The sequence below is a fragment of the Ovis canadensis genome, chromosome 12 (genome assembly GCF_042477335.2).
Source record: "Ovis canadensis isolate MfBH-ARS-UI-01 breed Bighorn chromosome 12, ARS-UI_OviCan_v2, whole genome shotgun sequence".
In the NCBI taxonomy this organism is placed as follows: Eukaryota; Metazoa; Chordata; class Mammalia; order Artiodactyla; family Bovidae; genus Ovis; species Ovis canadensis.
Window position 1 is genome coordinate 51,534,049 of NC_091256.1, and position 15,591 is coordinate 51,549,639.

A 15,591-nucleotide genomic window follows, 5' to 3' on the forward strand; every position below is an offset into this window, starting at 1 on the left:
AACTAAACCAGAGGATTGAGGGTGGGAAGCACATTGCAAATGTTGATAACTAGCCAAACAGTGCAGACTTATTGAAGTATTTGACAAAGAAAATGGTTTCCTCATTTACTATGAAGTTTGAGAGGACCGCCCAAGTAAGGATAATCTTTTCTGAAAAGACTTTAACCACAGAAAAGTCAATAGCCTCTCTGTAAGGAAAGGTTTCTCAGTCCAGTGTGAAAATGTACAGATGATACTAAAACATATTTATATCCATAAGATGGAGAAAGTTGTATGAAATCTTTTCCCTAGGCTATGAATTGTTAAGTAAGCAATTTTAAATGTCCAGGAGTAGCAAAAACAGCCTTGCCTTGATTGTATTATTGAACAAGTGAGACAAGTGAGGTATTTTGCAGTCATTTTTAATGTTCTCTCAGCAATACTAACTGACAAATGCTAATGCACACAATGGTGAGAAATAAGAATTTAAGAGTTTCCAGTTAGGAGTGGATTATTTTAGTTCAAACCTGAGTTTTCTTTTTTTATCAAACCAACAATTGAATTTCCAATCTTGTTTTTCCTTTTCTAAGGCCAACTGTTGGGCTTCTTTAGCCAGTTTTTCTAAGTTATCATTTGAAGAAATATCCCTTTGCACCATGACAGGTTTTCCTGATGTTGATCCATTTAAAGACAGCATTCCTTGTGAAAATATCAGCAAGGCATATTCCCTCAGCTTTCAGAGAGTCAAGTTTAGAATTCACCAGAATCTTAATAGTGGCTAAAGCGGTCAGTAAAATATCACACCTAATAATTCCTGAACAAAGAAATCATTTTTAATTTTATTTCTTCTGGAAGTAAGGAAACCACTTTGTTTCCACAACATTCCAAAATCCTGAGTTACTCCAAAATCATAACTACTATCAGTATAAATATTGGCAGTTTTGTCCTTCACTAAAGTACAAGCCTGTGCTGTTGTTGTTGTTGTTGTTGTCATTTAGTCACTAAGTTGTGTCCAACTCTTTGGGACCCCATGGACTGTACACAATTGGCTCTTCTCTCCATGGGATCTTCCAGGCAAGAATACTGAAGTGTGTTGCCATTTCCTTCTCCAGGGGCTCTTCCCAACCCAGGGATCAAACCATATCTCCTGCAAGTCTCCTGCTTTGGTAGGTGGGTTCTTTTCCCACTGAGCCACCAGGGGAACCCACAAGCCTGTATAGCAATGTATAATTTAGCTTGTTGGGCTTAAGTAGCCATAGGTAAAGATACAGCCTCAACAACATCAAAAGAAGCTATAATAACATCCCTTGCCCAGTACTGTTCCTTTAAATAAAAACCATCAGTGAACCATGAGAAGTCACTGTTATCCACAGAAGCCTCTTATACATCACCATGAGGAGTCAGAGGTTATCTGCCATGAACAGGCTCATCATATTTTTGTGAGGAAGTCTAAATTTTGTTTCAATCCACAGGCTTTGGAAAATCCCAGCAATTGCCCAGTGAGGTCACTTGAGCCTCATCATAAAAGTTAGTGTGTGGGCCTTTTGGTTGTAGTTCTAGACCTTTCATGATATTCACCATTCGTGGTTTTCTTTTTTTTAATAATTTTATGTACCTTTTTATCTTTGCCTTTTCTGGGTCTTCACTGCTGTGCTGGGTCTTTGTTGCTGAGAGGGCTCTTTTCTTGTTGCAGAGAGCAGGGGCTACTCTTTGCTGCAGTGCACGGGCTTCTCACTGCAGTGGCTCCTCGTGTTGTGGAGCACAGGCTCCAGGGTGCATGGACTTCAGCAGTGGTGGTGCATGAACTCGGTAGTAGTGGATCCTGGGCTCTAAAGCACTGCTCAGTAGTTGTGGTGCATGGGTCTAGTTGCTCTGAGGCATGTGGGATCTTCCTGGACCAGGGATTGAACCCGTGTCTCCTGCATTGGCACATGTATTCTTTACCATGATTTGCCAGGAAATCCCCATTAGTGGTTTTCATCCATTACTTGGGCTGGCCTTCACTGACAAGCATATAAACTAGCTGATATATGTCAGAGAAACCAGGTTGATAAATCTGAATAACTATATTAAATTCCTCAGTAAATCTGTAAGGATCTTTGGTTACTTTGGGAAAAACTGTGACCATGGCTAGAATTTAGCTTTAGTCCTGAGTACAAGAAATCAAGAGTTCAGCTTCTGGATCTTCAGAAGTCTTTGTTTTAAATGACAGTCTCTGATAAATTCAGGGGAATTGCAAGTGGGAAGAATTTCAGATAAAAAGTTCAGGGAGAGAGTCAGTAAGAGGGAACTAAAGGTATAGAGGAGGGTTAGGCAGCATAGAAAACAAAGAAGATGGCACCAGAGATGGATCCTTAGACAAAGAAGTTAACGAAACAGCCTGAGGCTGCAGGATCCACTTATCTTTGTTAGTTTGTCTCAGGTAATCTTAAAACTTTATTTTGCATATAGGCAATTTTAGGCTTTAAATAAGTTTGTAATTTTCAAAATACCAATCTAAATAGATACTCCATTCAGTTTTGGAAATTTTAGAACTATGGTGTCCAATTCTATTTTAAGAAAAGTAAGTTTAGGGGATTTGGAAATTTCTCCATAATGGCCAGTGACTATGTTGCTGCTGCTGCTGCTGCTGCTGCTAAGTCGCTTCACTCATGTCCAACTCTGTGCAACCCCATAGACGGCAGCCCACCAGGCTCCTCCGTCCATGGGATTTTCCAGGCAAGATTACTGGAGTGGGGTGCCATCACCTTCTCCAATTGACTATGTTAGGTTGGTCCATTTAATTAGAAATGTGCATTAGAAAGACTGTGGTTATTAAATATATAATAGGCAGCTATGAAGTTAAAAGACACTTGCTCCTTGAAAGAAAAGCTATGACAAACCTAGAAAGCATATTAAAAAGCAGGGACACCACTTTGCTAACAAAGAGCCATATAGTTAAAACTATGACTTTCAGAGTAGCCATGTATGGATGTGATAGTTGGACCATAAAGAAGGCTGGGTGCCAAAGAATTGATGCTTTCAAAATGTGGTACTGGAGAAGACTCTTGAGAATCCCTTTGCAAGGAGATCAAACCAGTCAATTGTAAAGGAAGTCAACCCTGAATATTCATTGGAAGGACTGATGCTGAAACTGAAGCTCCAATACTTTGGTCACCTGATACGAAGAGCAGACTCATAGAAAAGACCCTGATGCTGGAAAAAATTGAGGGCAGGAAAAGAAGGGGACAACAGAGGATTAGATGGTTGGATGGCATAACCAATTCAATGGACATGAGTTTGAGCAAACTCCAGAAGATAGTGAAGGACAGGGAAGCCTGGCATGCTGCAGTCCTTGGAGTCACAAAGAGTTGGACATGACCTAGCAACTGAACAATGACAAGGGTAACTGTGGAAGGGGATGCCCTCAAAATATTTAGATAATTGGGATCTCATTTTTAGCAGATTTTCTCTACAGTAAAAGAATAATTTTCAAGCAGATTAAATAGCTTAATCTCAGTTTAAACAATTCAAATAGGGAAAATATTGTGTAACTCCAATAGTTCAAACACACTTCAGGCTTAATACCAGCCAGTTATAAGGGAACAGCTTGGTCCCAGAGCCAGACTGATGTTTTCTAAGCCTGGTTCCCATAGACCAACTCCTATTCCAAATGAATGGGCCCAAGACTGAAGTGGCATAGTTCCAATGAAACAGCCTCTGTTCCTGAAGGAATGGGTCAAAGGCTAGCCAGTTCCAGTGAAACAGTCTGATTTCAAAATCAGACCAAACTGCCAAGCACGTACTCACATACAGAACCTAGCCTTAATCAGAAGATGAAATCTAAACCTGGAGAATTTCAAAACACAAAGAAAACAGATGCTCAGCTTCAGGAGAAAGATGAACCTTTCAACTCCAGAGTTAGTGTGGAAAGCAGGAGCAATAATGGGCTCAGGGTGGGTACTGCACAAGTTTACTCAACAATCACAAAATCACTGGATCTTCTCTGGATCCCCATACTGACCATCAAAATGTTGACCTAAAACAAATAGACTGCCAGTTTTTTCTTGCAGGAAAAGTGGGTTTATTGAAGATTAGCAAGGAATTGCAACTCAGTGTCTGCAACCACAGTGAGCCATGAGCAAGTCTCCACACAGCCAGGGAAGGAGAGCACTTTTATAGTGGGGAAAGGAAAGTTGAGAGGGTTACAGTAAGCAGAGAGTTCATGGCTTCTTGCCAGAAGAGAAAAGGAGTCTTTCTTCTTCCTAAAGGTTTCTGCTATCATCATAGGGAATCCTGACTCTATTTACTTGAGATATCTCTTTATTCATTTCTTTTAAAAAGGTTATATGGAAAACTCATTCTCTTGCTGCTTTAGTTGTGTGTATTGTAGGATACTTCATGGTAAATAGAAGGGAGAAAAGTGGAAGCACTGGCAGATTTTATATTCTTGGGCTCCAAAATGATTTCAGACAGTAACTACAGCCATGAATTGAAAAGATGCTTGCTCCTTGGAAGGAAAGCTATGATAAACCTAGACAGCATACTAAAAAGTAGAGACATTGCTTCACTAACAAAGGTCCATATAATCAAAGCTATGGTTTTTCCCATAGTTATGTATGGATGTGATAACTGGACCATAAAGAAGTTCAGTTCGGTTCAGTCGCTCAGTCGTGCCCGACTCTTTGCGACCCCATGAACCACAGCTCACCAGGCCTCCCTGTCCATCACCAACTCCTGGAGTCTGCCCAAACCCATGTCCATCGAGCCAGTGATGCCATCCAACCATCTCATCTTCTGTCATCCCCTTCTCCTTCCCTCAATCTTTCCCAGCATCAGGGCCTTTTCAAATGAGTCAGCTCTTCGCATCAGGTGGACAAAGTATTGGAGTTTCACCTTCAACATCAGTCCTTGAGGATGGACTGGTCGGATCTCCTTGCAGTCCAACGGACTCTCAAGAGTCTTCTCCAACACCACAGTTCAAAAGCATCAATTCTTCAGTGCTCAGCTTTCTTTATAGTCCAACTCTCATATCCATACACGACCATTGGAAAAACCATAGCCTTGACTAGACGGACCTTTTGTCGGCAAAGTAATATCTCTGCTTTTCAATATGCTATCTAGGTTGGTCATAACTTTCCTTCCAAGGAGTAAGCATCTTTTAATTTCATGGCTGCAGTCACCATCTGCAGTGATTTTGGAGCCCCCAAAAATAAAGTCAGCCATTGTCTCCACTGTTTCCCCATCTATTTCCCATGAAGTGACGGGACCGGATGCCATGATCTTCATTTTCTGAATGTTGAGCTTTAAGCCAACATGTTCACTCTCCTCTTTCACTTTCATCAAGAGGCTCTTTAGTTCTTCTTCACTTTCTGCCATAAGGGTGGTGTCCTCTGCATATCTGAGGTTATTAATATTTCTCCCCGCAATCTTGATTCCAGCTTGTGCTTCATCCAGCCCAGCATTTCTCATGATGTACTCTGCATAGAAGTTAAATAAGCAGGGTGACAATACACAGCCTTGACGTACTCCTTTTCCTATTTGGAACCAGTCTGTTGTTCCATGTCCAGTTCGAACTGTTGCTTCCTGACCTGCATATAGGTTTGTCAAGAGGCAGGTCAGGTGGTCTGGTATTCCCATCTCTTTCAGAATTTTCCACAGTTTATTGTGATCCACACAGTAAAAGGCTTGGGCATAGTCAATAAAGCAGAAATAGGTGTTTTTCTGGAGCTCTCTTGGTTTTTCCATGATCCAGTGGATGTTGGCAATTTGATCTCTTTGAACTATAAAGAAGGTTGGATGCCAAAGAATTGATGTTTTCAAACTGTAGTGCTGGAGAAGACTCTTGAGAATCCCTTGGACTGCAAGGAGTTCAAACCAGTCAATCCTAAGGGAAATCCACTCTGAATATGCACTGGAAGGACTGATGCTAAAGCTGAAGGTCCAATACTTGGGCCATGTGATGCAAAGAGCTGACTCATTGGAAAAGACCTTGGTGCTAGGAAAGACTGAAGGCAAAGGGAGAAGAGGGATGTAGAGAATGAGATGTTTAGATAGCAATGGACATGACTCAATGAACTCAATGGACATGAATCTGAGCAAACTCTGGGAGATAGTGAAGGACAGGGGAGCCTGGCATGCTGCAGTCCATGGGGTCACAAAGAGTCAGACATGACTTAGCAGCTGAATGACAAGAACAATTGTAGGATACAAGTGCTGGTGGAAATGAGAGGGGATGGAGTTTCAAAAAGTCTGGAGCTATTACACATGACATCTGTGTGAAGTTCTTTTCTTTGAAACATTAAGACTCCAATCTCTTTGGGTCCTATTGCCTCTGTCTCTGCTATGTTACCCCATGTCCCAAGAAATCCTTGACTACTGGCTAGGGAGAGTTCCAGAAACAAAAACACTATTGGTGCTATTTTAAATGGATGAAGAAAAGAAGCTGCATTTAATTAAACAGTCTGCCCACATTTAGTGGCAGATAGAGTCAAAGCTCTAATTCAAGTTGAATCCAATTTTGTTTAAATACAAGTGAGTTTGAATCTGACTCCAAGGCCAAATTCATCCCTCTTTAAACAAACCGCCACAGTCCACATATTACAAAGCTTATAGCAACCACCGAGTATCTCTCCCTTTGCTTCTCTTGACCCACTCACATTTCAATGATTTCCAGTCCTGTGGTTCTTGAAAATACCTGAAGCTGAATTCCTGAGTGACAAAGGGGGCAAAACTTCTTACTCATTGTAAAGATGGGAAAGCAGAAGTCTGCGGTAATGGGTGCTTGCTTAATTATTTAAGAATAAAGTCTAATCCTAAAAAAAAAAAAAGAAAGAAAAGCAGATGAATGAAACCCATAAGAAGTGTTAAGCATGGAAATAAAATAAGCTGGAAGCTCAAGACGTAGACAAAACACATAGGAAGTATCAAATACGGATCATGGGTAAACAGAGAGTTTGGAGACTGAGAAAGAAATTTTATCATGCATTAAGTTATACAGTAAGTTTACAAAGCCAGGACATGAAAGCATCGACAGAGAAATGGATAAAGATGGTGTGATGCATATATAGAATAGAATATTACTCAGCCATTAAAAAAGGATGAAATAATGCCATTTGTAGCAACAGGGGTGGACCTAGAGATTGTCTTACTGAGTAAATTAAGTCAGACAGAGAAGGAGAAATATTGTATGACTGCCGGGGTCCAGCCCCGGTGGATCCAGGATGATTCGAAGGTGGGGACGGAGTCGGCGTCTTTGGAAAAATACATATTTAATCACAGATATAGAGAGATTAGAAATGGATAGTGTAGTAGGAAGATTAGTGGAGAAAAAGAGGCTGAATAACTTGGATTACGTGGAATAGCATCCATGCTCCAGATGGGAATTCAGCCAGAAAAACGGGAGCAAGAAAGAAGCGACATGGGAGAATCAGTCTTTCTGGAAACTGATCCGATTTCTTTATTTTGGGGTTTGCTTATACACCTTTTGTTACACATAGGGATGAATACAGAGTCACGCGGGGGTCAGCAGTCCTGACCTTTATCAAAATCAGGTGCTTCACATAAATGTATAAAAAAAAAGGTCTTAGGGATATTACATCATCTTCTGGCCATGAGTGAAACCTGCTGACATTTTATGATCCTTTCTTTCTGATAGCCAAAAAACTTATTTTTTTCCAAGGGTGTTTTTTCTTAAACCAGGCACCACCCTCCAAATAAAGTTACATTCCTATAGGGTGAGGGTGTAGTGAGTTACAATCAAGAAAGGAATTTATTTAACCCAAGGTTAACATGATTAGTCTTAAAGGTTAATACTTATTTCTCCTATATGCTTAAAGGTTAATACTTATTTCTTCCTATATGCTAGTTATATTCATTATAAGGGTAGGGAACATGGAGATTTAGCAGCAAACATCAGCCCAACAAATGAAAATCCTTTCACCAATGCTCCCCTTAAGATCTAATTAGTCTTAAGATACGATAAAGTTACATTTTTACATAGCAAGGACACAGTGATTTATAACAAAGTACAGTGATCTATTACAAAAGAGAAAATCCATTAACTCAAAAAGTCTAGTATTGCTAACATCAAAAACTACCATATTTCCTTTTCTATATTCCAAATACATTGATTAATATATTCCCAGGTGCCTAAGGATATGGAGGCCTGGTGGCAATCATTGACTCAACAAGAAGAAAAAGCCCTATGCTAATTAAGACTCTCAAAATACTCCAAAACTCTCTGTGCTGTTTATGGTTGAGAGGTAGTAAACAATCATGTGCATAGTGGCAGGAGTATGGATAATCCTGTCACACAAGCTAGTCTGTCAGCAGAGAGGTTTGACCTGAAACATCCTTGTCCCACCCAGAGCAGGGAATTAGCAGCAATTATTGACACAACAAATGAAAAACCCTTCACCAATATAATTCCTAACCAACCCACTATACTAATAATTTCTAACTCCCCAAAAGAATTTGCCTTTAGTAAGTCTAAAACATCTCATGCCTCTCAGATTGGGAGACTGTAAACAATCACATGTGGCCAGACGAACCTATACAGGCGGGCTAGATAACCTCCAGAGGAGTCCGTAAGCTGAAACACTCTTGTCATGCTCAGGAATTTTTATTGCCTTGGAGCTACACGTTTACTCCTTCTCCAAGAAAAACGGTTATGGAGGAGAGCATAAAACAGACTCTGGTTTTGGGGTTAGATGCTCGGGAACAGGGGGTTTCCTGAGGCTTGATCACGCCTTTGTGTATGCCAAGCCTCCTTCCTCATGAGCTTTGCCATGGGCGGAGTTTCTCACACTGGCTCCCGGCATATGACAATCCTTATATGTGGAATCTGAAAAGAAATGATACAAATAAACTTATACAACAGAAAGAGACTCACAGACTAACCTGCCATTTCCTTCTCCAGGTGATAGGTGATTAGTGGTACCCTAAATCAATGAGGAAAAGATGGATTGTTTAGGATATTGTGTTGGGACATCTCATTCAAGACATGGGTAGAAAGAAAGATTGGCTAGCACTTTACACTATAAACACATTGTATAGAGGTGGAATCCAGATGGCCTAAGAATGCAAATAGGAGAGGCGAAGCCATAAAGAAAATGTAGAAGGATATTTCTATGGTATAGAATTGGCAAACAACTTGAATAAAACACAGAAAAGGATAAACCACAGGGTGAAAAATGGTATGGACTGGTTACATAGAAATGGAGAATTTCTGCTCAAAAGAGACACCATAAAAAAGTCATCAGAAAGATAGTAGTCTCAGAGAAAAAAACATTGATGTCTGAAAATAACAGGAGTTATCCAGGATACATAAGAGATTCCTGAAACTCGTCAGAAAAAGAAAGAACACACCTGCCTAAAAATGGGTAAAAGATGTCATGGGTGACTCACAGAATGGAAAATATAAATGCTATGTGTATATGAAAAAGTATTCAAATCCATTTTACATAAAAAATGTAAATTAAAACAGTAGTCAGGGACTTCCCTTGTGGTCCAGTGGCTAAGAATCTGCCTTTCAGTGCAATGGATGAGGGCTTGATCCGTGGTCGGGGAACAGAGATCCCACAGGCCATGGGCCAATTAAGCCTGTGAGCCACAACTACTGAGCCTGCACTCCACAACTAGGGAGTCCATGCACCAGTTAGAAAAGATTCTGCATGATGCAATGAAGATCCTACCTCTGCAACTAAGACATAGCACAGCCAGAGGTAAAAAAAAAAAAAAAAAAAAACTCAGTGAATACAACAAAGTGAAAACAACAACATAAAATTAATGCTAATTTAAAAATGGGACTTCCATGGTGGTCCAGTGGTTAGGACTCCACCTGCCAATTTAGGGGACATGGATTCGATCCCTGGTCTGGGAAGATCCCACATGCCCTGAAGCAACTTAGCCCATGTGCCACAACTACTGAGCCCACGTACACTAGAGCCTGTGTTCTGCAACAAGAGAAGCCACTGCAATGAGAAGTCCCCTTGCTGCAGCTAGAGAAAGCCTGTGTGCAGCAATGAAAACCTTGCACAGCCATGAATAAATAAAAATACACAAATAATACAATGTGTTTTATAAGGCATAAATATATGTATTCATGGACATATATCAAACATACTTGGGTGAGTGCCTATGGGAGAGGAAATAGAAATGGGGAATGGTCGAAGTAAAAGGGAACAAATAGGTGAAACAAGCAGGAGACCATGTAAGGATGGATGATGGTTTGCTGGGAGCATGCATGCATGCATGCTAAGTCGCTTCAGTCGTGTCCGACTCTGTACAACCCCATAGACGGCAGCCCACCAGGCTCCTCTGTCCCTGGGATTCTCCAGGCAAGAATACTGGAGTGGGTTGCCATTTCCTTCTCCAACGCATGCATACATGCTAAGTTGCTTCAGTCGTGTCCGACTCTGCGCAACCCTATGGACAGCAGCCCACCAGGGTACTCCGTCCATGGGATTCTCAAGGCAACAATGCTGGAGTGGGTTGCCATTTCCTTCTCCAGCTGTAAGCAAGGTCTCCAACTGTGAGCATGAACTTCAACTGAAAACATTCTCTAGATGTAGCAAGCAGGAAGCTGAGTTTCGTGAGGGTCAGGAGGCTCTGAGCAGGATGGCCAGCCTTGGATGGGAACTGGGGCACATCAGGATGGGGGGTGATGAATCATGGACTCTCAAAAACTGCTTGGTCTAAGCCCTTTTTTTTTCCCAGAAGGTGTCTGTGGTCTGGGGACTTAAGGGTCCTCTGAGCCATGAATGGCAAAGGTGGGACCAGAAGCCAGTTTCTGCTTCCCACTCCTTCTGTGCTTCATCTCTTCAGCCACAGGGGAATGCTTTCATAAGGATGGAGGCAGAAGGATGTCTGGAGGCAATTCCCTGTCTCCCTACTTTTAAGGATGGTGGATAGATTAACCACATAGACAGCTCCATAGCTGCTTAAAAGAGTATCTGGCAATGGTGAGATGGGCTAATAATCCACCAAGGACTATATTAATAAATAAGCAAAGCAACCAATAATATCAATTGAAGTAATACGCACGCAGCAGTAGAACATTTTTGCCGGCAAATCTGTTCTGAGATGTGACACGGTAGAAAAATATGAGGGTGACACTATCTATGAAGGGCAACGGTTAAGTCCTAGTTTTACTGTAAAACACAGGTGGCCTTGGGCAATGATCTACCTGGCTCAATAGTTGTATTGAACACCTGTCACCCACAAGGAATTATCCTATCACTTGGAATGCACCTGTGAATGAAGCCGACAATAACAACAACAAAAACTCCTTTGTCCTGTGAAAGCTCCCATTCTAGCACGTTCCTGAACAGTTGGTACACATAGAGCCATCCCAAGTCGGGGATACCTTTGCAAGTTTTGGAGTTGGACACTGAGTGCCTGGAGGTGTCTCTTGGACTAGACAGTTACCTGTCAAGGAATATGTGGCAATGATTTTGAATTAGTCACTGGTGGCTTTTGATCTTAATTACAAATCCTTTACAGATGTGGTCCCATGAGTTGACATTTTCCCCTTAACTTGACAACACCTAGTTTCATAAAGACATTTGCTGCCCCAAACCTACTTCTTTGTTAACTTGGACAGCACTATTTCCTTCTAGGTTTTGGCCAGCTTGCCTGGGGCTCACCTAGCCATTCGGGATATCTGTTAGAGCCATCCCTGGCCCTCTGACTTGGGACCAGTTAGTCTTCTTCATTTGCTCAAGCCAAACAGTTCTTCTTCTGACATTTCTCCTTGCCTATTTTCTTTGAAGAAAGACACCTTTGTTAAGTCACTCTTTGAACCAGAAGTGTGTAGTTTGTTGGCTCTGATCACTAGGCCTCCACCATGGGAGGTAGATGGTTGGTTCTGGGGGTCTAATTTAGGATGAGAAAGCAATGCCTAATTCATTGTACATGTTCAGTTAAGTGTCAGAGTCATCAGTGTAGTAGCTTTGTCATCACTGACATCATCATTTAACTTGGACTTTCCCTTGAATTCATTAGGATCTTTATTGTGTTATACTGGTGAAGCCAAACAAATTCCAGGGAGTTTTAAGTGTGCCTAAAACTCTATGTTCATTCAAATGGAAGAGTGCAGGACCTCCCATGGTGCTTGTCCTTACTCTCAGCTCCTCCTTCTAGCACTTTCCTGTTGTTATTGGGGGTCTTCCATGTCCTCTCCTTCATTTTCAGTCTCCAAACTCTTTGCCTGTCCTTCTCCCTGTCCAGTAGGCCATCCTCCACAGAGTTGAGTCAATAGGGATAAGCTAGTATTTATAAATTTTAATAATAATATCTCAAGTATGGAAGAGACAACTTCTGAGAAACATTTGAAACGTAGTAACAGTCTCATCCCACTCCAGTACTCTTGCCTGGAAAATCCCTTGGGGCTTCCCTGGTGGCTCAGACGGTAAAGCGTCTGCCCGCAATGCGGGAGACCTGGGTTCGATTCCTGGGTCGGGAAGATCCCCTGGAGAAGGAAATGGCAACCCACTCCAGCACTCTTGCCTGGAAAATCCCATGGACAGAGGAGCCTGATAGGCTACAGTCCATGGGGTCTCAAAGAGTTGGACACGACTGAGCAACTTCACTTCACTTCACTTCCAGTGTTCTTGCCTGGAGAACCCCAGGGACGGGGGAGCCTGGTGGGCTGTCGTCTATGGGATCTCATGGAGTCAGACACGACTGAAGCAACTTAGCAGCAGCAGCAGCAACAGTCCCTTGAGGATGACACCACCCTTATGGCAGAAGAGGTCATGCTCTGTTAATCAGCTGAATCCGACTCTTTGAGACTCCATGGACTATAGCCCTCCAGGCTTCTGTCTCTATGGAATTCTCCAGGCAAGAATACTGGAGTGGATTGCCATTTCATTTTCCAGGAAATCTTCCCAACCCAGGGATTGAACTTGAGTCTCTTGTCTCTCCTGCATTGGCAGGTGGATTCATTACCACTGAGCCACATGGGAATATGGCAGAAAGTGAAGATGAACTAAGGACCTTCTTGATGAAAGTGAAAAGAGAGTGAAAAAGGTGGCTTAAAACTCAACATTCAAAAAACTAAGATCATGGCATCCAGTCCCATCACTTCATGGCAAATAGATGGGGAAACAGTAGAAATAGTGACAGACTTTATTTTCTTGGGCTCCAAAATCACTGCAGATGTCAACTGCAGCCATAAAATTAAAAGACGCTTGCTCCTTGGAAGGGAAGTTACGACAAATCTAGACAGTGTATTAGAAAGCAGAGACATCACTTTGCCAACAAAGTCTGTCTAGTCAAAGCTATGGTTTTTCCAGTAGTCATGTATGGATGTGAGAGTTGGACCATAAAGAAAGCTGAGTGCAGAATCGATGCTTTTGAACTGTGGCATTGGAGAAGACTCTTGAGAGTCCCTTGGACTGCAAGCAGATCCAACAAGTCCATCCTAAAGGAAATCAGTCCTGAATATTCACTGGAAGCACTGATGCTGAAGCTGAAACTCCAATACTTTGTCCACCTGATGGGAAGAACTGACTCATTGTAAAAGACCCTGATGCTGGGAAAGATTGAAGGCAGGAGGAGAAGGGGACAACAGATAATGAGATGGTTGGCTGGCATCACTGACTCGATGGACATGAGTTTGAGCAAGTTCCAGGAGTTGGTGAAGGACAGGGAAGCCTGGAGTGCTGAATTCCATGGGATCACAAAGAGTTGGACATGACTGACTGACTGAACTGAACAGAACAGCCCCTTTAAAAATTATAGAACCTTTTAAATAAATGAAAATGTGTTTGGAACCTTGATGTATAAAACAGAAAAGCACAGTTGTCTGGTTGAAGTAAAGAGAGAATGTCTAGCTACTTAGTATCTGCCTTGAACCCATGGTCTGTAATCATCAAAAACAACTGTCAAGGACAAGGTGCAGCTAGTGGCATTCATTTCCATGTCTACTTGTAGAAGATCAGAGTTCTTTTCTGTTTAGGTTTTGGGTCCTTGCCTTTGGGCTGTCATTCCCACCTGCTTTCTCTGTAGCTATCTAATCACTCACTGGCCAAGAGTTTCTGGCCCTACCATTAGGTCCCCTGTCATCTCCCTTTCTTCACTCCTTCATGGATGGATCAACAGTCACACTTGAGATTCCACTGCCACTTGGTGGCAGTGTACTCTAAACAACAGGTTTAAATAGCTAAGAAGCACATTTTTAAAGGTTGACTACAACCTCAAACTAGAGGTAACAGCATCAAGATGATAGATGGAATGAGACACAGACAGATAAGTTTTGGCAAAGGAGACAGTGTATAGAGGAAAGAAAATTTCATCACTTGAGGAAAGGGCCAACTTTGATTGAGGGAACCCAGGTGACTGAGGGGCAACATACAAGCATAAGTAAGAAGGCAAATTAAAAAGTTCATAGACAAGTTTGTAAATCACAGTTTTACTATCAGCGATGAGTGCAGTGGGTTATTATCCTGAGGCGATAGTAGGCCCAAATATTACCAGGTAAGGAATTCTGAAGGACACTGAACAGAAGGGGTCACAGACCAAATTAAGATGGTCTAATTACAAGGCTTAAGTCCATTTTCAAAAGCAGCAAAAAGCATGGGGAGTAAATCAGCCTGTATAAATTAAGGTTCCCGGGCTTCCCAGGTGGCACTACTGGTAAAGAACCCACCTGCCAAGGCAGGAGACATAAGAGACGCAAGTTCAATCCCTGGGCAAGGAAGATCCCCTGGAGAAGGACATGGCAACCTGCTCCAGTATTCTTGCCTGGAGAATCCCATGGACAGAGGAGCCTGGCTGCCCACAGTCCATAGGGTTGCGAACAGTCGGACACAACTGAAGTGATTTAGCACACACACAGTCAGGTGCCAGGGGATGGAAAGTTCATACTTGCTCCATCCTGGATTAGGCAATATTGACATGTCTTCTCTCTGCTGCATGCACCTTTCCCTCTATAATGTGGTCAAGAAGACCAGAGAGGTTCCAACAGACAGAGGGTGTCTGGAACCAACTCACATACTTGCTTCATCAGAGAGACACAGGAACATACATACCTGGCCACAGCAGTGGCTCACCTATTAGCCTGCTGGATATCTGAATTTTATCTGCATATTTTGGGAAATGACACATAGGGCCAGAATGGGGCCATACTAGGTGTTACCAATGGGTGACCAGTTTAGGATGACATGGCTGCTGTGTACACATGGCGTGCTCATGACTTCTGACTTAGTCTTTGCATCACTTTCTTCCTTTAAGTAGTACTCTTAAAGTACTCCTTAATACCACATTTGTTTCATCAAATGTTTTATTTGCCTATTCTTTTTTTTAATATGGTATACAGTTACTATCTCACTGTATACCTTTTAAATATTTTTTTAAAATTTTAAAAACCTTTTAATTTTGTATTGAGGTATAGCCAATTAATAATGTTGTAATCGTTTCAGGTGAACAGAAAGGTACTCAATCATACATATGTATTCATTCCCCTGAAAACTCCCCTTCCATCCTGACTGCCAGCTAATGTTTAGCAGAATTCCATGTGCTATACAGTAAGTCCTTGTTGGTTATCCATTTTAAATATAGCAATGTGTACGTGTCCATTCCAAACTCCCTAACTAACTGTCCCCTCCTCCATCCTTTGCCTCCAGCAAC